This window comes from Nomascus leucogenys, chromosome 11 (genome assembly GCF_006542625.1).
Source record: "Nomascus leucogenys isolate Asia chromosome 11, Asia_NLE_v1, whole genome shotgun sequence".
In the NCBI taxonomy this organism is placed as follows: domain Eukaryota; kingdom Metazoa; phylum Chordata; class Mammalia; order Primates; family Hylobatidae; genus Nomascus; species Nomascus leucogenys.
The window spans coordinates 108082653-108107203 of record NC_044391.1 but is presented as its reverse complement, the minus strand read 5'-3'; the positions used below and the strand labels follow the sequence as shown (position 1 = coordinate 108107203).

General features: G+C 45.6%; 1 protein-coding gene across 2 annotated transcripts in view; it reads right to left on the bottom strand.

Annotated features, from left to right (window-relative positions):
• The window catches only part of ST6GAL1 (ST6 beta-galactoside alpha-2,6-sialyltransferase 1), a 149795-nt gene that overhangs the window by 91885 nt on the left and 33359 nt on the right, over window positions 1-24551 (bottom strand). For both annotated transcript variants that reach the window (XM_004089708.3, XM_004089709.3), the window contains exon 2: window positions 23379-23520. The gene's annotated coding sequence lies outside the window, so the exon portion shown is untranslated. The remainder of the gene's footprint in view (window positions 1-23378; window positions 23521-24551) is intronic.

Below are 24551 nucleotides of genomic sequence, written 5' to 3'. Positions count from 1 at the left end.
TCACTGTATAACACTTTTTTTTAAAAGGAAAGAAAAACTTTGGTTCTGAGTATGTTTAGCAAGTCATGGTTCCTTGTTTTTCTTTTTCTCCTGACACTATTCTTTCTATAAAATCCAAAGGAAATGACCTTAGATCATTTAAATCCAACTTTCAGAGAGGTGGCTCAACTTGCTGTAAGATGGATCTGATTTGACATCAGGTTCTTCTGATCGCAAGTCCGGGGTCTTTCTGCCTCATTGGCCAACTCTCTTGTCCCCTTGCTTCCCCAGACTCACCGTGATATTCCTTTACCTCCATCCAGAACTCAGATAACATGTCACTCTAGTCACCCTGAAGATCCGCCTCTTGAAAACATAATCGCCATGCAGTAAAGAGGAGACCAAAATAGAGCCACATACAGCTGCCGAAAGCGCTAAAGAACATGTCGCTAAGGAGAGAAAGACACCACTAGCCAAAGGCAAGTGGATCAAAAAGCAACCCCCTACGTCGGACATTCTTGTTATTTTGTGGTGGTGGTGGTGGTGGTGGTCATTGTTGCTGTTGTTGATACAGGGACCTGTCTAAATTCTACAGTATTTAATATTGTATTCAACAAATATCTATTGTTGAATAGTTATTGGATACAACGTTCAACACTACGTGCCAGGCATGACAGAGGCCTGGACTGAGTAGTGACTCTTTGGTATGAACCAGATATAACTTGCACAATGTTTCACAAGCTGGTTTGGATGTTATTAGCTTACTGTGTCATTTCCCCCATCCCTACTCACACCCAAAACATGGTATTTTGTGGAGCTAAAAAAAATCCCTCAAACAAATCACTTCCTCAAACGGCAACCTAATCTCTGCTTCCTTATGGCAGGGTCTCTTGACTTGCTTACACTTGCTTACACTTCCCCACCTTCTACTGGTTCCTCAAATAACTGAAGTCGGTTCACATCATTCCACTGAAACTGCCTTTCTAATTGCAAAATCTAAAGAGTCCTTTCCAATACTTATTTCAAACAGGCCTCTCTGGGTCTTTTTCAAACTCCTTCCCACTAATGCCTTTCAGCCATCCTCCCCAGCTTAGCCTCCTCTGGGACCAGCTTCCTGCCAGTCCTGAAATGCCCACATATACAGGGAAGATTCCTGCTTCCACATGGCCAGCCCCCAATGACATCTCCCTCAGACTCCAGACCCTCAGACTCCAGACCTCATCTTTTTTTCTTTTTCTTTTCCTTTTTTTTTTTTTTTTTTTTTTTTTTTGAGACAGGGTCTCACTCTGCCACCCAGGCTGGAGTGCAGTGGCGCAATCTCGGCTCACTGCAACCTCCACCTCCCAGGCTCAAGCAATCCTCCCTCCTCAGCCTCCTGAGTCGCTGGGACTATAGGCATGCTCCACCATGACCAGCTAATTTTTTTTTTTTTACTTTTTGTAGAGACGGCGTTTCGCCATGTTTCACAGGCTGATCTCGAACTCCTGAGCTCAAGACGCACCCACCTTGACTTCCCAAAGTGCTGGGATTATAGACGTGAGCCACTGTGCCTAGCCTCAGACCATATCCTTTCAAAAACTTTTAAAGTAGAGACCTGCACAAAAGCTTTACATTCTACACTTACTCACTGTAAAAAAAAAAAAAAGTATTAAACATTTGCTAAGTATAATTCTTAGTGCATAGGATACAACAGTGAATAACCCAGATGAAGATCAACACCATTAGAGTTTTACATACTAGCAAAGGGAGACACTAAGAATCATAAATATAACAAATTAAAAAAGTATTTAGTATCTTAAAAGATGCTAAGTGCTCAGAGAATAAAGTAGAGCAGAGTACAAGAAAGGGGGCATCAGGCCAGCCGCGGTGGCTCACGTCTGTAATCCCAACACTTTGGGAGGCTGAGGTGGGCGGATCACTTGAGGTCAGGAGTTCGAGACCAGCCTGTCCAACATGGTGAAACTCCATCTCTACCAAAAATACAAAAATTAGCCAGGCATGGTGGCGGGCACCTGTAGTCCTAGCTGCTCAGAAGGCTGAGGCAGGAGAATCACTTGAACCCAGGAGGTGGATGTTGCAGTGAACCGGGAACATACCACTGCACTTCAGCCTGGGTGACTGAGTGAGACCCTATCTCAGAAAGAAAGGAGAGAGAGAGAGAGAGGAGAGAGAGAGGAAGGAAGGAAGGAAGGAAGGAAGGAAGGAAGGAAGGAAGGAAGGAAGGAAGGAAAAGAAAGAAAGAAAGAAAGAAAGAAAGAAAGAAAGAAAGAAAGAAAGAAACAAAGAAAGAAACAAAGAAAGAAAAGAAAAGAAAGAAAGAAAGAAAGAAAGAAAGAAAGAAAGAAAGAAAGAAAGAAAGAAAGAAAAGAGAGGGGGGATGGAAGGAAGGAAGATAGGAGGGAAGGAAGGAGGGGGAAGGAAGGAAGGGAAAGAAAGGGGAGATCAGAAGTACTGGGTTGAGGTAGGTTTCCATTTTCAAAAGGGCAGTCAGAGGAGACCTGACTGAGAAGGGGACATTTGAACAAAGAGTTGCAGATGGTGAAGGAATGAGTTCCGCAATATCTGGGGAAGCGTGTTTGCGGCAAGGCTCAAGGCAGGAGTGCACTGGTGTGCACTGGTTGGAAGGAAAGGAGCAAGGAAGAGGGTACATGGAGACGGGGTCCGGGAGGAACAAACAACGAAGTTGGGGAGGTGGAGGAGACTGGGCAGGGCCTTTGAGGTCTTGGCAAGAACTCTGGCTTTTAGCAAATAAAATAGGAGCTGCTGCAGGTGGCTGAGCAGAAGAACAACCGGATCTGACTTAATATGCCAGAATTGCTCAGGCTGCCATGTGGGAACAGGAATAGGAGACAGAGATAGCAGTAAGGAGACAGTAGTAGTCCCAATGAGCAATGCTCATGGCTTAGACCAGGTGGTTGCAGTGGAGGCGGTGAGAAGGGGGTATATTTTAGATGTGCTTTGAAAATCATGCCTGATATTTTAGATGTGAGTGTGAGAGAGAGGAGTCAATGATGATTCCAAGGGTTGGAGCCCTAACAACTAGACGCATGGTGCTACTTTAACGGAAAAAGAGGAGACAAAGGAAGAGCAGACCTAGGGGCAGAGGAAATCTGGAGTTCAGTTTTGGATATTCTGAGTTTGAGATGAGGCGGTCAAACAGAGCGTAAAGTAGGAAGCCTGATAGGAAAGTCTAGGGGTCAGGGAGAAGGTGTAAGCTGGAGAGACCTATTGGGAGTTATCAGCATGAGAGCTTTTCAGATGTTCTTGATCAGCTAGTGGAATTTTTCTCCACCCAGCTGCATGACTGTTTACTCTGGAGCAATAATTCCTGGGCATAAACCTAACTCCTCCACTCCTCAGAGGTCTGATCTTGGACAGGCTACTCAACTGCTCGCAGTGCCTGTATCCTCAAAAGTGCCTACTTCTTTTATTATGAGGAAAAAATGAGGCAATTCATGTTAATTACCTTGCACATAGTAATAAGCACTCCCTATATAATAACCCTTATAATCCCCTCCCTCCCTCTCTCCACCTCTTACCATCTTGCTAAGCTGGGTATCTTCAACTTTCCATTTTTCTCACCTCATATTCAACTCATCCCTCACCCTGAGTGCTCCTGGATCACTGTGCAGCCAGTACCTCACTGCCCCTACAGCAATCCTATAAACAGTGTGGATTCCAAGTGAATAGGTCACAAGCTTCTATTTCTACTCTCAGAATAGTTCTTAAATCTGCCTCCCTCTCTTTGTTTTCTCATTATTTCTCATCTGAGTTCTCAATAAATTTTACTTAAATCTCAATTATATTCTAATCAAATTAAAATGTCATTTTAATTTGCCTACATGTCTGTCTTTCCTTAAAACTGTAAGCATGTCAACTGCCAAGTAATAATTATCACTGTATCCCTAGCATCTTTATGTCCAGTGCCCAAACCGTGGTAACTATCCAATAAATATTTGGTGAATGAATGGAAACATTTTATTGGCTAATTATTACCTGCTAGACACTCCGTGAAATTAAAATACAACCATTACTACCACATAAACTACAATTCCTGCCCACAAAGAGTTTTGAGAGACAAGCTTAGCATACCTGAGACAGAAAACAAAGCAGCCAAATAAATGTAATTAGATTACTATTAAAAAGAGAGAATTGGGGCTGGGTGTGGTGGCTCACGCCTGTAATCCCAGCACTTCGGGAGGACGAGGCGGGTGGATCACCTGAGGTCAGGAGTTCAAGACCAGCCTGGCCAACATGGTGAAACCCCATCTCTATTAAAATACAAAAATTAGCTGGGAATGGTGGCGGGTGACTGTAATCCCAGCTACCTGGGAGGCTGAAGCAGGAGAATCACTTGAACCCGGGTAGCGGAGATTGCAGTGAGCCGAGATCACGCCATTGCACTGCAGCCTGGGCAACAAGAGCAAAACTCCATCTCAAAAAAATAAGAGAGAGAGAATTATACACAGACACTTTTCAATTTATGATGTGATGCCATTATATCTAGATGAACCCATCCTAGTTAAAACTTAGGGTATGTTCCCTTTGGTCTCAAGCTCAAGGTTGATTAAATGATACACAGTACATGCTCCCTTCCTCTCACTTCCTGTACTCAGTTGTCATCACTCCTCAAAAGTAGTCAAATTCCTGGCCCTCAATGTCTTTGCCATACTGCCCCATAGTTGCAGATACATATTCCCCCTAACTGTCTGCCATGATGCTTGGCATTACTGGGTCTTCACTGAGAGTCATGAGCAACCAACAATCTATCTTACTAAGAAATGACTTGATTAAGGTCATGCTTATCCACATTGAAAAAGGTTAGGAACGATGTGATATTAGATGTGAATGTAGGGATCTGCCACCCTTTGATGCAATTTGTACATAGCTTTGCTCTGTATCACCAGTTAGGGTAACCAATCTCTAAATTTCTTCCTCACCAAAAAAGGAAAGACTTCCGATTATTCTAATGAGGCAAAATGGTATAAGCATAATAAATGTTCATATGTGAGCTACACAGACCTAGGTTTGAAGTCCAACTCCACTGCTAACCTAGGGAAATCTAGTTGAATTTTCTAGGCCTGTTTATTCATTTGTGAAACAATACCAGTGTGACCTGTATCATAGTGTGACTGCTATCATAGAGTTGTTAGGAGAATTAAATGAGAAAATATATGTAAAGCACCCAGCACACAATCACTGTGCACAGTGGCAGCTATTATTATGGATTCTAACTCCCAGATAATCATGGGTCTTAGTAAAGGAGATACTCAAGGGTGATCGTTCAGTGGGTTTCCTTCAGCTTTAAGCAGTGTCTTATAAAGTGCTCTTAGTCTATAAGAAAGCTTCTGCTGAGTTTTGTCATCAAAGCTGAGGTTGGAAATAGGTCAATGGACCAGGATAAGGGTTGAGTCTTTCTCCCAGTTCTGATGGGACAATATTTCCTGACTGCCTTCAGTAATTTGTATGCCAAAAATGAACCTTGAGAATTCAAAAATAAGACAAGACTTGGAATGCTAATAAGAGATAACAAGACATCATCAGTCCCTGAGGAAAATGAAGTGCTTTAGTGTATTGGTGGCATGACAGCGGATCTAGATGCTCTGAAGCTACAGAGAAGACTTCATGCAGGTTACCCAGGGTACAAGGCACTAGTGACGGCCCTCAAATATCTGCTCTCTTCTACCTCTGCCATCCCTCTGTTAAAGCAAATAAGGAGGCCATTAGGCTGAGGTTGTCTCCATAACCAGAGCTTCTACATAAGCAAACCAAAATCCAAATCAATGTAAACAGTAAAATGAAACTAGAGGCTTCACCAATCAGAAACCGCCAACTAACCTCTAACTGGGGTCTTCCCACTCTAATAAAATATATTTTCTTAGTCTTCTTTCCACGTTCAGCCTACAAAAGTGCACTGTCCTTGCTGCGGCAGCAGAGCTCTCTGAACCTCTTCTGGTTCTGAGTGCTGCCCAATTCACGCACGGTTCTTTGTCAGATGAACTCTGTTACATTTATTTTCTCTAAAGTTTTTCTTTTAACACCTCCTGCCTTCTTCCTTACTTTGCATAGCTGCTCTACTCCACCTCTTCTAGAATATTAACACACCCAAAGCCCTCCTCAGTGCACAAATGTCCTCTGCAGCTGCATGTATACAGCAGACACTGACTGAGGACTGGGTCCTTGAAGAACAGCTCAGCCATCACACCCAACACGTGAGGGCACTGATTGCTTGACCACTAGTGACAGGGACCTATAAAGGCACTCATCCCATTTGCAGATAGTTTTGAGTTTAGAGTATTAGAGTATAGATTCATTGATCCAGAATCTACTTCCCCTTGACTTCTATCTTTTTTTTGAGATAGAGTCTCTCTCTGTCACCCAGGCTGGTGTGCGGTGGCGTGATCCTCACTGCAACCTCCGCCTCCCAGGTTCAAGCGATTTTCCTGCCTTAGCCTCCCTAATGGCTGGGACTACAGGCACTTGCCAGCTTGCCTGGCTAATTTTTTTTTTTTTTTTTTTTTTTTGTAATTTTAGTAGAGAATGGGTTTCACCATGTTGGCCAGGATGGTCTCGATCTCTGGATCTCGTGATCCACCTGCCCTGGCCTCCAAAAGTCCTGGGATTACAGGCATGAGCCACCGCGCCCGTCCAACTTCTATCTTTAAAATCTAGTGTCAGGACTAATAAGCTTTTTAAAGATGTACATTCTTTCACAATAAGCTGTCCTTTCAATCCATTTATATTATAATACTAACAGCTAACATTTCTTGAGGGCCAACCATGAGCCACACCTTACAGGCAGGGAGGCACAATATAGTGTTTCTTAAACTTGCCAGATCCTAGTATCATCCAGGGTGCCGGTTGCATCCACTGCTCCCCAGGCTCCACCCCAGCTGGGCTGAATCAGAATCTGAGACAGGGCCTGGGAACTGCTCTTTTAACAAGAGTCTCAGGTGATTCTTAGGATCAGGCAAATTGTAGACCAATGGCACAATGGTTAAGGTGTGACATATCAGGGTCCATGATCTGATTCCATCATCATTTGTTTCATGGCTTCAGGCAACTTACTTAAGCTCTCTGAACCTCAGTTATGTATCTGGAATTTCAGAATGATGACAGCATCTGCCTGTAGGGTTTACAGAGGAATAAATGAGATAATGATCATCAACCACTTAACATAATACCTGGCACATAGTAAGCTCTCAACAGTATCACCAACATCACCGACCTGAATGGCGCTATAAAAGCTGCATCACTATTATTTTTGCTCAGTTCTACACAATTAGCAATTAAAGTGCCAGAGACCAGGATTTAAACTCACACCTGACCATCTCCGAAGCATTAAGCGCCTACACAGCAACTTCTCAGAAGCTTTGGCAGCAGGGGAAGGAGAACTTAAACGGGCAGGGGGCCCAGTGGCATAGAACAACCCACATATTCAGGTACTGGCTCCAAATTCATGTTTGAATTCAGCTCATGTTGCATTCTTAGGAGCAGCTATTAGGCAGATGCTATAGCCAGAAGGATGCCCCCAGGCACTGTGTATTAAGGAAGGAAAGTTTGTCTTGGACTTCCTCCTGTCTCTGTTTCGACTCCTCTTCTGCACAATACACACCCCCACCCTCCTTTGGGGACCATCCAAAATCCCCACTTTTTCTCCAGGTCTGCCCAAGGAGTTCTTCTCCTGGGAGGCAGATCAGGCACAGAGTTTGAGTCTGGCCTGGAAAACAGGGAAGACCTAAGCTTCACTTCCCAATTGTATGTAAGGCCTCCCACTGTTACTTCACCCCCTGGGACCTTCTCTCAATAGGTCCTAGGCTCATTTGCAGTAATGCTTCAGGCAGAGTGCATAGCTCACTGGTCAACTAATCAATAGCGCTAGGCCTCAGGGTATCACCTCTCCTTTCTCTGAATTCCTCCAACCTAACCTAACATTTCAGTTAAAGTGGAGCCACCTGTGACTCATACTTTATATAGTTTGTTTTACAATGAGCCCTCGTTCATTTGTTCACACAAATATGCCCCAAATACAGATGATACAGAAATAAATAGGGCCCAGCTCCTGCTGCTGAGGTCTTAGAGAAAGACCATAAACTAGTGGGTGGAAAATCATGTAAAGCATTAAAAACTAAGGGCCGAGGAGGTGATGCCAACTCTACTAGAGGAAGTCAGAAGTTCAGAAAAGGTAAAGTTCATCCCGGGTTTTGAAGTTTGAATAGGAGTTCACCAAGCAGAGCAAGGCATACCCAACAGAGAATAGCAGTGCAAAGGCTCAGTCATGAAAGCGGCCCATTGTGCTCAGGGATGGGGAGAAGCTGTGAGGTGGGACAGGGTGTAAGGGCTGTAGTGATGAGAAATGGTCTTCAACAGGACATCTGCTCCAGACAGAGGTATTTGTAGTCCGGATTTATCCTGCAAGCAACTGGGACTGGTGGAGGTTTTCTAAGCAAGCAAATAACATTATTAGATTGTTTTCTCTAAACTCCGTGGTGTGCTCCCAGCACTAAAAAGGAGCTTTGATGCAGCATGAAGAGGTGAAGAGGGGCCATTTCCGTGAATAAAGGACAGGGTGCCAGAGACCATCTTTTCTGGCTCCTGGTCTGGCCTGCAGCCCCACCATCTACCCAGCTAACCCCTGACTCAGCAGATAGTGAACTCTGGTCAAGTCCCTCCTGGAACACCAGGCTCCAGAAGCTGTTGACAGAGCAACGTGGAGAGAGAGGAGTGGGAACCAACTGCACAGAAAAACTGAGGAGGAGTCAGAGAAATATGATGTGTCTAGTGGCTCACAACATCCTGAAAGGAGCATGAGCTTCCAGCTAGATAGACTATGTTCTAATTCCACCTCTACCATTTACTACCTGGCATAACCTTGGGTAATTCCCTTAACCTCTCTGAGACTGTTTTTTCTTTTTTCTTTTATTTTTATTTATTTATTTTTTTTTGAAATGGAGTCTCGCTCTGTCACCCAGGCTGGAGTGCAGTGGCATGATCTCAGCTCACTGCAACCTCCGCCCCCCAGGTTCAAGCGATTCTCTAGCCTCAGCCTCCCAAGTAGCTGGGATTACAGGTGTGCGCCACCACGCCTGGCTAATTTTTGTATTTTTGGTAAAGATGGGGTTTCACCATGGCCAGGCTGTTCTCGAACTCCTGACCTCAGGTGATCCTCCCACCTTGGCCTCCCAAAGTGCTGGGATTACAGGCGTGAGCCACCATGCCTGGCCGAGACTGTTTTCTTATCTATTAAATGGCAATAACAAGTCCCATTCACTTCAAAGGCTTGTTCTGAAAATTAAAACTATTTCAAGTGATGAGAATAGTGAGCACTATAAGGAATAATGGCTCTCTAAATATTATTAAACTGATTATTAATATCTTCATTTTTATCTTATGTGTCTTGTATATGATGTGATAAAATCCCTCAGGCTAAAAGATCTTCAAATATAGCAGGCCCCCGGAGGCACGGGATGGAATTAGCCCTCCTGAGACGCTCCCAGGACGGCCGTGTCTCCCGCGTGAGACTCTGATCAGTTCCTTCCAAGTTGCTTGCTGCCCTCCTTGGCTGCCTGCAGTTTCTGTAGGATCACATTTCCCACCTGACCCAGTGGGCCCAGGAGAGCTGTGGGCCTTGTAGCTCGGAGCTTTTCAGAGGTCTCACATGACAACCTGGCAGGGTGCAGCTGTTCCCGGCAAGGGCATTAATAATACAGGCCTTTTTCCGCAAACTCTGGCAAACAGTCTAAAATGACAAGTGAAAACACTGAGTCCAAATTCTCACTGGGACCTAGGGCAGACGAAGCCAAAATAGCTCGCCTTTATCAGGGCTAAATCGTGGAACTAAATCAGGATTCTGCTAGTGGTGGTGGCTAAGGGAAAACGCTGGTGATAAAAGCAAAGAAATGGGGGAGAAGCCATAGGGGAGGGAGCCACAGTCACACTCCTTACAGAATAAACTATCTTGCTTAGGGGCAGTTTCAGCAGAAGGCTTCAGAGACCCCCAGGAGCAGAGAGAAAGAAGTCCATATGCCTTGCTGGCTGAGGAGCAAATCAGGCCATGAATTTCATCTCAGCAATAGCCAATAAACACAGCAGCTGCTATATCCAGCCCTGAGACATCTAGCACAGGAGACTTTATAAAGAACAAGCCCATCTCCTCTGGCAAGCAAGCGACAAATGGAGAAGGTCTTGGCAGGATTTTTGTGTCCTTTATTCATATTGTATCAGCACCTAAAACAGTGCCTGGCATTAAAGCACTCAGTAAATATGAATGACTGAAGAAATACATGCGTGGGGAGAGAATATAAACCAGCAGCACCAGTGAGTAACTATCCAAAGGTAAGCAAGCCATTCGGTCTCCAGGAGCCTCTATTTCTTCATCAGGAAAATAGGGTAATGACACCTACTTTGAAGGGGTCTTATAAGAATTAAGGCCGGGCACAGTGGCTCACGCCTGTAATCCCAGCACTTTCAGAAGCCAAACTAGGTGGATCACTTGAGGTCAGGAGTTTGAGGCCAGCCTGGCCAACATGGTGAAACCCTGTCTCTACCAAAAATGTAAAAAAATAGCCAGGTGTGGGGGTGCATGCCTGTAATTCCAGCTACTTGGGAGGCTGAAGCAGGAGAATCGCTTGAACCCGGGAGATGGAGGTTGCAGTGAGCCGAGATAGTGCCACTGCACTCCAGCCTAGGCAACAGAGCAAGATGCTATCTCAAATTAAAAAAAAAGAATTAAATGAAATGATGTATGTAAACACCTCTAAAACAATGCTTGGTAGAAGTAGGCACTCAATAAATGGACTTCAATCTTCAGCTACAAATTTGACCTCAATCTTCAGCTATAAATCAGACCTCAACTATCAACTCTCTATTTCCAATTCTTATGGAGGAGGGGAAGGTTAGGGGGAGGTGAATAAAAGGGGAGCGTTAACCAACTGAAGATGATAAATCAAAGGAAAGCAAAGGAAGACCCACAAGGTTACACCTCACCGGAGGACCTTGGACAAGTCAGGTACTTTGCTGGGTCTCAGAATTCTCCGTGGTAGGATGCGGGGAGGTGAGTTTGATCTGTGGTCTTGAAACTGTGTGCAGGAACTCTAGCAAGCCCATGGAGACCCTGAGGGGCTGTCCTGGGGTGGGGAAGAAGGAGACCAGTGGGTCCCAAGCAGTTTCAGGCAGTTTCCTATGGGAAGCTGGGAGGCTGTCCTCGGAAGAAACAGTCCCACACTTGGTCCAGTTTGTTGTAAACTAATGCTTTCTCCGAGGTCCCCAGGTCCCCCCAGGGCCAGGACTGGGATGAGGTAAGGGAGGTCTCACCCTAGTCCCAATCCTGAGTCCCCCAGACCTCCTTCAGTGCCAGCCTCACTCACTTCTGTGGCGTTTGGCACAGCCAGCCACCCTCTCTGGAAGTCTCTCTCCACTGCCTGCCCTGGCACTGCCTTTCATGGGTACAGTGTTCTGTTTCTCTCTATCCCTTTCGCTGGATCCTCTCCTTCCTCCTGGGCAAGAGAAGTAGAACAAGAGGGAAGAGGTGGATGGGAGAGGACAAAGAGGCCATGGGAGAACATGCTGTGGGGAAGCTTCAGTTGTGAACAGGCAGAGGGAGACTGGTTGAACGGCAAGAGGCAGATGGCCAGGCAGGTACGGACCTCAGGGACAGAGAAGAATCACTCCCTATCACCCGGCAGAACTTTCTCTTCCATTCACTTCTTCTTTCCTTGCCTCACTGCCCCTGTCCACATCAAGTCCACATCATCTAATACTAGGACCCTCACAACAGTCTCCCAACCCGTCCCCCACTTTTTATCTCCTCACAAAAGATTAATCTACTGAGGTCCAGCTCTGAATCATTAAGCTCCTCCTCAGACACTGAAATTGCATCTTCCATGTTTACTCCATTAAGTGCAAATGCCTCGGTCTAGTATATGAGGCCATACTCCCACTTACTCCCCAGCCTCCAAGCAACGCCCACCGTGCACACAGGCACCCACTTCCCTGGATTCACCCTGGCCACCGGCCCTGACTTTGCCTGCACTCCTTTCCTCCCTCAGCGCACCCTTGCCCCAATTTCACCTGTCAAATCTTTGCACTGTAAACAGCACACCCACTCTCCTCTTTTCCAAGATCCTGCATCCAGGCCTGCCAAAGCCCAGAGCTATTTGTAGATGTTGGCGAGTACACGTCTCTCTGTCTGCTCAGTCAATAATTCACTGCAATACCAGGTAATTGCAAAAGAAGGCCTTTGCCTTGCCTTCAAATAAGAGCTGCAGGGTAGAAAGCAGAAACCTGCCCTGCAGCTGCCACGAACCCCATCTGAGCAGGCAAGTTAGGCTACACTTAACAGCGTATCTTCAGTGGGAAGCTCATCAGCCACGGTGAAGCAGCCCCCACCACTTGTTTATTTCTTTATTCCCTTTTGCACCCAGCCCTGCTGGCCCCCCACCACCAGGCTCTCAGTAAATACTAATTGAATTAATTAATTAATTAATGAGATCTTCCTGCTGGGAACACAGAACTAATTCCATAAAAACAAAAATAATTCTCCTGCCTTTTGCATCTAAAGCTGACCCCACCAACGACGGAAATGTTCTATAACTGGATTGTGGTGACAACTGCACAGCTCAGTAAGTTTACAGTTTACTAAAAAAAAATCACTGAATTGTATACTTAACATGGGTTGATTTCATGGAATATAAACTGTACCTCAGTAAAGTTGTCTTTAAATATCTGTATGATGATCAAAACCACCATGGTGGCTCACTCTGTTCGGCTGAGTGATAAACTAAGTTACGAGCTAACCCAAAAATAAACAACAGAAAAGATGCTCCAGGTCTGTAAGGTGTGGGATCCAAGCTCAGTCTCGGTTCCTGCAGTATCTGCAGCACCTGTGAATGGTTGGATATGGGTAATCTCACGGAACGGTCTAGGCTGTTGGAGGTGGGGTGAGGGCCCTGGGGTGGCCAGGCACCTGGTCAGCCTATAGTCAGGATATAGCATAAGTGGACTGATCCTACTGAATCTTCCACATTGGCCTCTCCAGTGGCCCAAAGCTAGAGAGTCAAACCCTAGGTTGAAATCACTTTCCTGAGGAAGTATCCAGTGGCTTCCCAGGCTGTGGTTCATTCACACAGCACCACAGAGCTTCCTCCACAGCAACCCCCACAATTCATGGTTTCACATTTGATTGTGCTACTATTTCAGTAGCATTTGTCTCTCCCTCTTTAGACCACATGCTACAGGAGGTCAAGTGCCACGGCTCATGTGTTCAGTGCCCAGCACAGAAGCAAGCACATAGTAGGTGTTCATTTAAAAAGTCGACTGAATGCTGAACGAGTGAATGGACACTCTTCACTGACTGAACTTGGGTAAGGCACATGTCCCCTGTTTTCTTTCAGTGCAGCACTGCCCTACAGCTGGGTGTTCATGAAGAGGGCCTCCAGGAGAGGAGGAGAGGCAAAGAGTTAGGGGAGGGAGCCAACACTCCCTAAGACACTTCTTCACTTTGCCATCACAACCATCTACAAACCAGCTATTATTACCGCTCTGTCTACAGGTGAGGCAACTGAGGCGTTGCAACTGGAACTCAGATCTGTCAGGCTAGAAACCTCTTTCCCAGACGCCCCTGATGGGCAAGGGTGAGATGAAGTGGATGGGAGTCCCCACAATGCAGTCAAGGTTACTGCTGCACAGGCAGGGGGTTGAAAATCTGAGGGCCAGTGCAATCATGTGCTGTCTTCCAAAGTCCAGTCCCCTGTGTCATCCTCCTCCAACCTCTTCCTGCAGTGTATGTGAGCCAGCCCTGAGTGCACAGGAGACTCAGAAAACAGAAGAGGGCCGGGCGCGGTGGCTCACGCCTGTAATCCCAGCACTTTGGGAGGCCAAGACGGGCAGATCACGTGAGGTCGGGAGTTCAAGACCAGCCTGACTAACATGGTGAAACCCTGTCTCTACTAAAAATATAAAAATTAGCTGGGCGTGATGGCAGGCGCCTGCAATCCCAGCTACTCAGGAGGCTGAGGTGGGAGAATCACTTGAACCCGGGAGGCGGAGGTTGCCGTGAGCTGAGATTGCACCATTGCACTCCAGCCTGGACAACAAGAGCAAAACTCCATCTCAGAAATAAAAATAATAAATAAATAAATAGAAGAGTATCTTCCTAGCAGTGATCCAGAGCCTGAGCCCACTCACACCTGAGCAGCCCATGGCCAATGCAGGTCTCCAAAGACCTCCCCATTCCCCCTGGAAATACACTCACTTCTCAATACTCCATTTCCCATCTCAACATCCCAAACTGCTCCCGTCCCAGAGAAAGCTCATGGCAAATCCTCCTCTTCTTCCCACATGCTCCTAAGGGGAGACACCAAGGTGTCTGCCCAGCTATAGGGCAGTACTACACTGAAATCAAACAGGGAGTATGTGCCTTACCCCAGCTCGTCAGTGAAGAGTGCCCACTCACTCATTCAGCATTCAATCAACTTTTTAAATAAACACCTACTATGTGCATGTTTCTGTGCTGGGCACTGTGAACACATGAGCCATGTTACGTGGCGTCATATGTGTGTGCCACACGAGGTTCTATCCACCCTAGTGCAGGTAGTGTACACATAGTAACAAGCAGTGGCTGGGCATGGTGGCTCATGCCTGTAATCCCAATACTTTGGGAGGCCAGGACGGGCAGATCACAGGAGGTCAGGAGTTCGAGACCAGCCTGGTCAACATGGCAAAACCCTGTCTCTACTAAAAACACAAAAAATTAGATGGGAGTGGTGGCTCGTGCCTGTAGTCCCAGCTACTTGGGAGGCTGAGACACGTGAATCACTTGAACCTGGGAGGTGGAGGTTGTAGTGAGACAACAGCCCTCCCAGGCGCACTCCAGCCTGGGTGTCAGAGTGAGACCCTATCTCAAAAAAGAAAAAAAAAAAAAGGAAGGAAGGAAGGGAGGGAGGGAAGAAAGAGAGAAAGAAAGAAAAGAAAAGAAAAGAAAAGAAAAAGAAAGAAAGAGAAAGAAAGAAAGAAAGAAAGAAAGAAAAGAAAAGAAAAGAAAAGAAAAGAAAAGAAAAGAAAAGAAAAGAAAAGAAAAGCAAAGCAAAGCAAAGCAAAGCAAAGCAAAGCAAGGAAGTAGCAGGTAGCATAGCGTAATGACTAAGAGGATAAACCTGGGTGTCATACTCCCCAGGTTCAAATTCCAGCTTACTACCTATGAGACCTCTCTACACCTGTTTCCTCATTTATAAAATGGAGTTATAAATTGTACCCAATTCTTAGGGTTGTCATGGGGATTAAGTGAATTAATGTACATAAAACACTTAGAGCCTGGTCCACAAGAAGTGCAGTATCATCATTCACTGTCATCATTCATTTCTTTCCCCAGTGCATTGAAGTTGTCTCTCCATCTGTAAGAGGAAACAGTAGAAGATGCTAAGCTAGGGAAGGCTTGAGGCCATGGCAGCTGCCCTTGGCACTGTATGATCTCTAAACACTGAGAAAACAGTCCTCCTGGGCCAACTCTAGAGGTTTCTTCATCTCGGCTACAAGTAAGTAGAGATGTTGGCACGCTGGCACCAGGGAGGAACAGGGTGGAAACACAGTAAAAAATCAGCACTTACAGGATGTTTGCTCATCTGTGAACAAAAACAATCCTCCCTGGAAAAATACATAGCTCTATAAAATATCACTTTTCATGGGCCACCCAGGACAATGACGAAAGATTTCCTATAACTGGTGAACTGGGCTGAAGAACAAGGAAGTCAAATTCCTGGGGCAGCTCTGAAAATGATGGCAGGGGGTTTGTCAGCATCAAATCCTCTTGCTTCCAACACTTAAGGAGTACAGGCTGTGGTCTAGATTCAGACAGCCAGACTGGGGGAGCAGAAAGAGGAGCACACAACCAGCTGTTAGGGAAACACAAATTAAGACCACAATAAGATATCACTACACATCTATTAAAACAGCTAAAGTTGGCCGGGCACAATGGCTCACGCCTATAATCCCAGCACTTCGGGAGGCCGAGATGCGTGGATCACCTGAGGTCAGGAGTTCGAGACCAGACTGGCCAACATGGCGAAACCCCGTCTCTACTAAAAATACAAAAAAATTAGCCAGGCGTGGTGGCGCACACCTGTAATCCCAGCTACTCGGGAGGCTGAGGCAGAAGAATCGCTTGAACCCGGGTGGCGAAGGTTGCGGTGAGCCAAGATAGCACCACTGCACTCCAGGCTGGGTGAAAAGAGTGAAACTCCATGTCCAAAAAACAGGGAACAGCTAAAGTTGAGAAAAAGTGACAACACCAAATGCTGGCAAGCATGTAGAGGAAGTGGATTATGTTGCTGGTGGGAATGTAAAGTGATACAGCCACTCTAGGAAATGGTTTGGCCGTTTCTTCAAAAACGAAATAATATGCTCACCATGCAACTTAGCAATAGAAATCCTCGGCATTTATATCAGAGAAGCAAAAATTTATGTCCACACAAAAATCAGAACACAATTGTTCATAGCAGCTTAACTTGTAATAGCCAAAAACTGAAATTAATCAAAATGCCCTTCCATAGGCAAACAGTTAAACTGTGATACGTGCATACCATGGAATACTATTCGGTAATTACAAAAAAAGAGCAAACTATTGATAAATTCAACTATTTTAGTAGACCTGAAGGGCATTATGATGAGTGCAAAAAAGCCAACCTCAAAGGGTTGTATATTGTATGATCCTATTTAGAGAATATTCTCAAAAGGCAAAATTATAAAAGTGAAAAACAGAGGTGGGGGCAGGGTGACAATAAAGGGTCAGCACAAGGAAGACCTTTGTGATGATAAAATAGTTCTGTATCCACCGGGCGCGGTGGCTCACATCTGTAATCCCAGCACTTTGGGAGGCTGAGGCGGGCAGATCACAAGATCAGGAGATAGAGACCATCCTGGCTAACACAGTGAAACCTTGTCTCTACTAAAAATAAAAAATAAAAAAAAATTGCCGGGCGTGGTGGCAGATGCCTGTAAATCCAGCTACTCGGGAGGCTGAGGCAGGAGAACTGCTTGAACCTGGGAGGCGGTGGTTGCAGTGAGTCGAGGTCACGCCACTGCACTCCAGCCTGGGTGACGGAGTGAGACTCCGTCTCAAAAAAAAAAAAGGAAAAGAAAAAGAAAAAGAAATAGCTCTCCATCTTGATTCTAGTGATGCCTATACTAACCTACACACAAGAGAAAATGACAAACTATACACACATGTTGTACCAATCTCAGATGCCTGGTTTTGATATCATACTATAATTATGTAAGAAGAAACAAGAAACTAAATGAAGGATGCACCAGGAGTCTCTGTACTATCTTTTCCACTTCCTGTGCATCTACAATTGTTTCCAAATGAAAAGTTAAATAAAAACAAAAGGCACACAGCCAGTAAGAAAACTGGGATTCCACTTCAGACTCTTCGCTCCAAAATCCTGGTGTTCCAACCAGGTCAAATTATTCATAGTACTGTGTGTATCCCGACATTTCATATTTCCATGCCTTTGCACATACAAACTTCTACTGAGGCTACCCTTCCCTCACCTAGATAACTTTTCATGTCCTTTAAGATCCACTTCATATAGCTTCTCCTTAAGGAAGCTTCCTTGACTCCCCATCCTGAGATCACCGCCCTTCCTCTGCACTTCCTGTGCACAGCACTTATTCAACTGAATTGCAATAATTAGTTTACTTGCTTCCATCTCCTGTCATGTACAAGCCACAGAACTGGAGAACAATTTTGCAAAGCATATCCAATAAAGGACTTATCTGTAGAATATATAAGGAAACCTTACAACTCAATCATAAGAAGACAACCCAATTTTCTTTAAATGGATAAAAAAATCTAAACATTTCACTAGAGGAGCCATGCAGGTGGCAAACAAGCACATAAAAATGAAGCTCAATATCCTTAGTGTTTATGGGAATGCACAAAAAAACACAATGAGATATCACCATACACCTATTAAAATGAAAAAGATGGGCTGCAAGCTGTGGCTCATGCCTGTAATCCCAGCACTTTGTGGGGCTGAGGCGGGCAGATCACTTGAGGTCAGGAGTTCAACACCAGCCTGGCTAACATGGTGAAACCCTGTCTCTACTAAAAATACAAAAATAAGCCAGGCATGGTGGCGCACGCCTGTAATCCCAGCTACTCGGGAGGCTGAGGCAGGAGAATCGCTTGAACCCCGGAGGCGGAGGTTGCAGTGAGCTGAGATTGCGCCACTACATTCCAGCCTGGGCCACAAAGTGAGACTCTGTCTCAAAAAAAAAGAAAGAAAAAAGAAAAAGAAAAAGATAGACCATACCAAGTGTTGGCAAGGAAGTGAAGTGCCTGGAATTCTAGTACAGAGCTGGTGGTGATATAAAATGGTACCCATGCTCTAGGTGACAGTTTGGCAGCTTCTTTAAAAGTTAAACAAATGCCCACCACATGACCCAGCCATTCTACTCTTAGGAGATTACTCATGAGAAATAAATACTTATGTCCCCACAACATCTTTTTCCACAAATGATTCTAATGGCTTTATTTTAATAGTCCAAAATTTGAAACAACCTAAATGTGTGTCAACAAGTAAATGGATAAATAAATTGTGGTATATCCACAACTTGGACTACTGATACACACAACATTGATGAACAGCAAAATAATTATGCTGAATGAAAAAAAAATGCATGCTGTATAATTCCATTTACATAAAGTTCCAGAAAATGCAGACGAATCTATAGTGTGAGAAAGCAGCTTAGTCTAGTGGTTGCCTGGGGATGGAGGGCAGGAGATGGAAGGGGGCAGGAGGGAGGGATAAAGCTCAGAAGGACACTTTTAGGGGTAATCGTTATGTTCATTAGCTTAATTGTGGGAATAGTTTCATGACTGTATGCACATGTCAAAACTCACCAAGTTGTACAGTTTAAGTATGTGCAGGGTTTTGTCTGTCAGTTACACCTCAATAAGGGTATATAAAAAAAGATTAATGGGTACCATCTAATAGGCATCTACCTTGTGGGGAAAAAAACTTTATATAAATAATTATTCATCTTCACTCAAGGTAGGTGTTATTCGGCCCATTTTACAGATGATGAAACTGGATCAGAAAGTCGGGAGGTCATGCAGCTGTGGTCAAGTCAGGCTCAGACTCAAGTCAAATGGCTTCAAAGCTGGGCCACTTTTCTCCGTACTGTGATGCCTTTCTACAAGTGGCAAATTCCCAACCTGAAGCCACAGGCCGTAACTCCCCAGCCTAAGCAGGACCTCTAAGAAGGCTCCAAATGAGAATGAGGGGCTGGGGCTGCAGGAGATCTCTGGCATCACTAAAATGACACCCTCTCTCTCTTGGATTGCCACTGCCACAAATACCTCCAACAGCCAAAGCCAGCCCATCCTGGGCCAGATGGGCTAAGGCAGGAAGTGGGCTGTGCCTGCTCCCCAGGACACCCTGGCCTCTACTGCCACGGTGGTTTTGTGTCAAGGACCTGACCAGACAGTCAGCAGAACAGACTCCAGTTCCTCTCATGCTGCAAATAACATCCTTCCCCTTTCTGGGCCTCCATTTCCTTAAGTGAAAGACATGATGGCTAATGATCAAGCCTTCCAAGGAGCTCTTTCGGCTCTAATTCATGTTGAGTGCCCTGCTGAGCCAAAGCTGAAGGCAGGGCACCACCTCCACTTCGCAGTGTCTCCCCAGATCACTCCCTCTGCCACTCTGCCTCCTCCCCTCAGCCCTGTCCCTCAGCAAGTATCTTCCAAAGACCCTGCCTCCCTCCCCCATCTGCTGGTTTGTTCCCCAGTTAGCAAGTTAGGTGCTTAAAACTCTGTGTTCGGGCTAGGTGCAGTGGCTCACACTTGTAATCCCGGCACTTTGGGAGGCTGAGCCATGTGGATCACCTGAGGTCAGGAGTTCAAGACCAGCCTGGCCAACATGGCAAAACCCCGTCTCTACTAAAAATACAAAAATTAGCTGGGTGTGGTTGTAGGCGCCTATAATCTCAGCTACTTGGGAGGCTGAAGTAGGAGACTCGCTTGAACCCGGGAGGCGGAGGTTGCAGTAAGCTGAGATTGTGCCACTGCACTCCAGCCTGGGTGAGAGAGCGAGACACCGTCTATAAAACAAACACACAAACAAAAAAAACACCTCTTCAGGAGTCTGGAAACCCTGGACACACAGCTACTTGAGACATAATTTCTCCTTTCGATTTCTTGAAGGAAAGGCTGGACATGAGTGGTGACAGAACGGATGGAAAAGAGAAGGTCCTAAACAGCCTTGAAGTATGGAAGGTCCTCCTCTTGTCCCCGTCAGATCTGTATGTCCAAGTGCGGGCCAGAGTTTCTTGCCCAAACAAGCTGAGATATTTGGCAGGGCACATAGTAGGCTTTCAGTAAGTATCTGTGGAACTAAATTAAATCCCTCTAGCCAGAGGAATAATCTCTTCCTGAGTTGCAGAGGAAAAGCAAGCATATCTGTCTTTGGGCGCTCCCCGGGAAACAGTTCTGAGTCCAGAGACTGACACGCCCGTTGCTTCTAACTGGCGGGGAGATCTGGGGGCCCAGCACCACTGGGCCTCACCCCCTGGGGCATCAGCTGAATGAGAGGACTACACTATAGCACTCTATAAATGCTCCCAGCTCTGGTGCTATCTTACTCTACAAGGAAGAGCCCTTGGGGTTTGAAAGGAACAGTGCAGCATTTTGCAAAGCTCCAAGCACTTTGAGCTGCAGCTGTTCACAGAGCTTCCGAGATGGAATGATATTCCCCGACGGGAGAGACTCTGTGTGTCGGAACTGGATTTTGGAACTACCACGTGGGCAAGTGCTTGCCATAAAGAGCACTCACTGGCTTTGAGAAGCTGTGGAGGTCACAGACAGCCTTGGTGAATCTCTTTTGCTTATGAGCTGTGAAATCTTGCAGAAGTCTCTTTACCTCTGTGAGACCCAATTTCCACATCTGTGACATGGGATAGATACCTTGTTAGCTCATTGCAGAATTAAATAAGACAATGTAGACAGATCACAAAACACTGTGCCGGGAACCATCATGAGCTCAATCAACAGCCTCTTCCCTTCCTTCCCCTTGTCATAAACAGACCTAAAGGTTCTCAGGATAAGATCTTAGTTAGGTCAGGCATGATGGCTCACACCTGTAATCCCAGCACGTTGGGAAGCCTAGGTGAGCAGATCACCTGAGGTCAGGAGATAAGAGACCAGCCTGACCAACATGGTAAAACCCGGTCTCTACTAAAAATACAAAATAATTAGCCAGCGTGGTGGCACGTGCCTATAATCCCAGCTACTCGGCAGGCTAAGGCAGGAGAGTCACTTAAACCCGGGAGGCGGAGGTTGCAGTGAGCTGAGATCACACCACTGTACTCCAGCCTGCGCAACAGAGCGACACTCCGTCCCAAAAAAAAATAAAAAATAAAAAATAAGATCTTAGTTGATTTTGCTGACCAGAAAACCAGGCCTCTGATGGCCTTAAGTCCAAACACACTAGAGAGGCACACTCAGGAAGTACACTGGGACTTCAGATACAGGGGAAGGACTAGGAAGGGAAGAGGCAGGGCTGGCACCTGGAGACCACCCACCACGTTCGCCGCCAGTTATATGTAAGCTCCATGAAGAGGCGGCCTCCTGAGCAGCGCTGCACCCTCCACCCCTCAACCTGAGCTCCCTTCCTCCCAGGAGTACATACGTTCGCCTCAGGCACTGGTAATCACCAGCTCAGTGGCCTGGGGTTCTTAAAATGAGGCTGTGGGACCAGATGGACTCTGTAGACCTTACCACCTTTATAATTTTCTGAACCTACCATTCTACAAAGACAAACTGGTGCTTAACGGATATCCCACCCGCTCCCTATCCCTCCTTTGGGACACATGAAGAGATTCAGGAAGCAGAGGGAGGGGGACAGAGGCTAGGACTTCATTATGCTAATTTATTAGCTCTAATCTGCTGCAACAGCAGGGCTTTGAAGAAAGAGGCTTTTGTTGCAATTTCACATTTGGCAGGAAGTCCCCCACACCCGCATTAGAGATTATGAGCCAAAAGCTCTGATTTCAGTTCTGGCTCTTACGTCCTGCATTGCCGAGGCTCCCTTTTCACACTTCTCTGACCAACTTCTTGACTTTTCCAGGAAGGAAATGTGCCGCAGGTGTGGGCCAGTAAATGGTGGGTTTTCAGCTGCCTTTATGAAAGGGTGTCAGTAATCCAAAGGCTCCCCAAGGAGCAAGAGCCAAAGGGGGAAATGCAGCCAACTTCTACCACTAAACCAAAGGTTGCCCAGTCAACTAAGCCCCTCTCTACAGGGGCAGGGAGGCTCACTGTATGCAAAACATTTCTGTTTTCATTATTTTATGGGACTCTCACGATTGTTGTATGAAATAATGACGGAAATCTCACTTTCATTTACTCATGCAACTCATGTTACTGGGCACCTACCGTTCACAGGTGAGGAAATGAAGGAGTGCATAGGGGAAGTGATTTGCTGGATGCCCCACAGCCTGGGGTAGGGTAGGCCCTGAAACCAGCAGCTGGCTTATCTAATCGGAATTTCCAAAACAAAAAAAGCCCTGGGTTGTAGCACTTGCTCATTTCCATGGCATAAGTTTCCCCATCGTGGTCAGTCTCAAGCCGCCTATCGTTTTTAATCGTTTTTAACAAGCAGTTTGCAAAATTCTTGAACATATAAAAATTGAGAAACAGAGTTTCCAGATTAGGGGCAAGTTCTCCTTCTGCCTCATCACCTTTCCACCTCCACGCAGGAAAATCAACATCCTATGGAAGCTTAAAGAGTAACCTTAATAGAAAACCACCTGGAGGATGGTTAACAGGGGCAGGATTTCAGATATATTGTATTTTCTTCCACGACAGAATTTTTCCAAACATCCTATGAGCACACACTACCTTTATAATCAGAATGTATCTAGGTAATTAAAATCAATTTTTAGTGAGCTTCCCAGAATGTTTTGGAATAACCTCTCTGCATAATGTGTCACTATGTCACCCTTGGGTTGAAAGAGAGACAGCACAGCACGCACACGCGTGTGTGTGTTTCCCAAGAGCTCCCTTGCAGAGCAGCGGAGGTAAACTCAAGTTAAGCATTCACCTGAACCCGGTGCAGTCTTACCTGGAGGATAAATGTATTCCCTTGGGAATTCAAATTTCACCAGCAACTGAGAAAATACAACTCCCATCAAGAGTCCAAAGACCTGCTCTGACAAACCAGAAGCCTCTTTGGCCACCAAATGACCTTGCCTCCCAATGGGCTGAGGCTGAAGCAGACGGTTTGACTGAACCAGAAACATCTAACTGCTCCTTTTTTCCTGAGAAGGCCCTCTGCCTCCTGCCCCTGCAAAAAAGGCACTGTGTCCTCTCTTCCTCAGGCTGGGTGGGATTCAAGGGGTCTTACCTCAGCGCTGGGATGGACACCTGGCACCAGGGCTTGGGACAGGCTCAAGGGGGCCAGTCCATTTCAGCTGGGCTCCATGACATTCACCACTTCTCCCAGGACTGCTGGCTGCAGGGCTCTGCGCAACTGGCTCTCCCCTTGCCTGCAGGGGGTTAAAAAACAACAACAAAGCAAAGTTTCACCAGAAGCACAAACATTAATACATTCAGGAGTAAAGAGTCTTTGCTCCTCCCGCTGCCAGCTCTGGGGCAGCCAGCCTCCCTTCCAGGACCAAAACGAGTTACCTGTTCACCCGGACTCATCCCTCTGGGGCTGTACAATTTGAGAGTGAGTTGCAGATTAGGCAAAGCACACTCTACTACAGTCACGGAATCCTTGTGCTACTCACTACTTGTGGTAAGAAAAAGCAAGGGTTAGAAAGCTACAGACTGGGCCCAAGTCTTGTGTTTAGAGAAGGCCTGCAGACAATGGATTTCAATCAACAACTACATCAAGCTTGTTCACAGCCTCCTTTGACCTGTAGTATGTTGTTTATGCTGTTACAAATGTGAATTCATGCCTGTAACCCCAGCTACTTGGGAGGCTGAGGCAGGAGCATCGCTTGAACCCGGGAGGCGGAGGTTGCAGTGAGCCAAGATCGCGCCATTGCACTCCAGCCTGGACAACAAGAGCAAAACTCCGTCTCAAAAAAAAATTTTTTTTTAAAGTGAATTTAATTTCTAATTCATTTTGGAAGCATGTTTAACTGATCCTAAATTTTCAACCCATATATTATTATAGTTGTCTGAATAGGGAGCATTTGTTTTTAAAGTAATTGTTTTTCCTTGTGTCAAAAAAAGTATGTTCAATCTATAAATTTTAGAAAATATAATTAAATGAAAAGGACAAAATATACCCATTCTTTCTTCATCCAAGATAACTACAGATAACATACTCTGCTTGTTTCTTTTTATTTTTCAGATTTTTTACAAAGATGTAATAAAGCTAGGCATGGTTTAGTAAGTGCTGTGTCATTAACTAATCTTCAGCAGCATCATTTTAATGGCTACATAATATACATGTACCCAAGGATCTCCAGTGAGCCACGTATAGTACCCCGCATAGCTGTACCATAAATTGTACCCAACCCTCAAAGGCTGGACATTTAAGTTATCTCCAGCCTTTTGTTTTGTT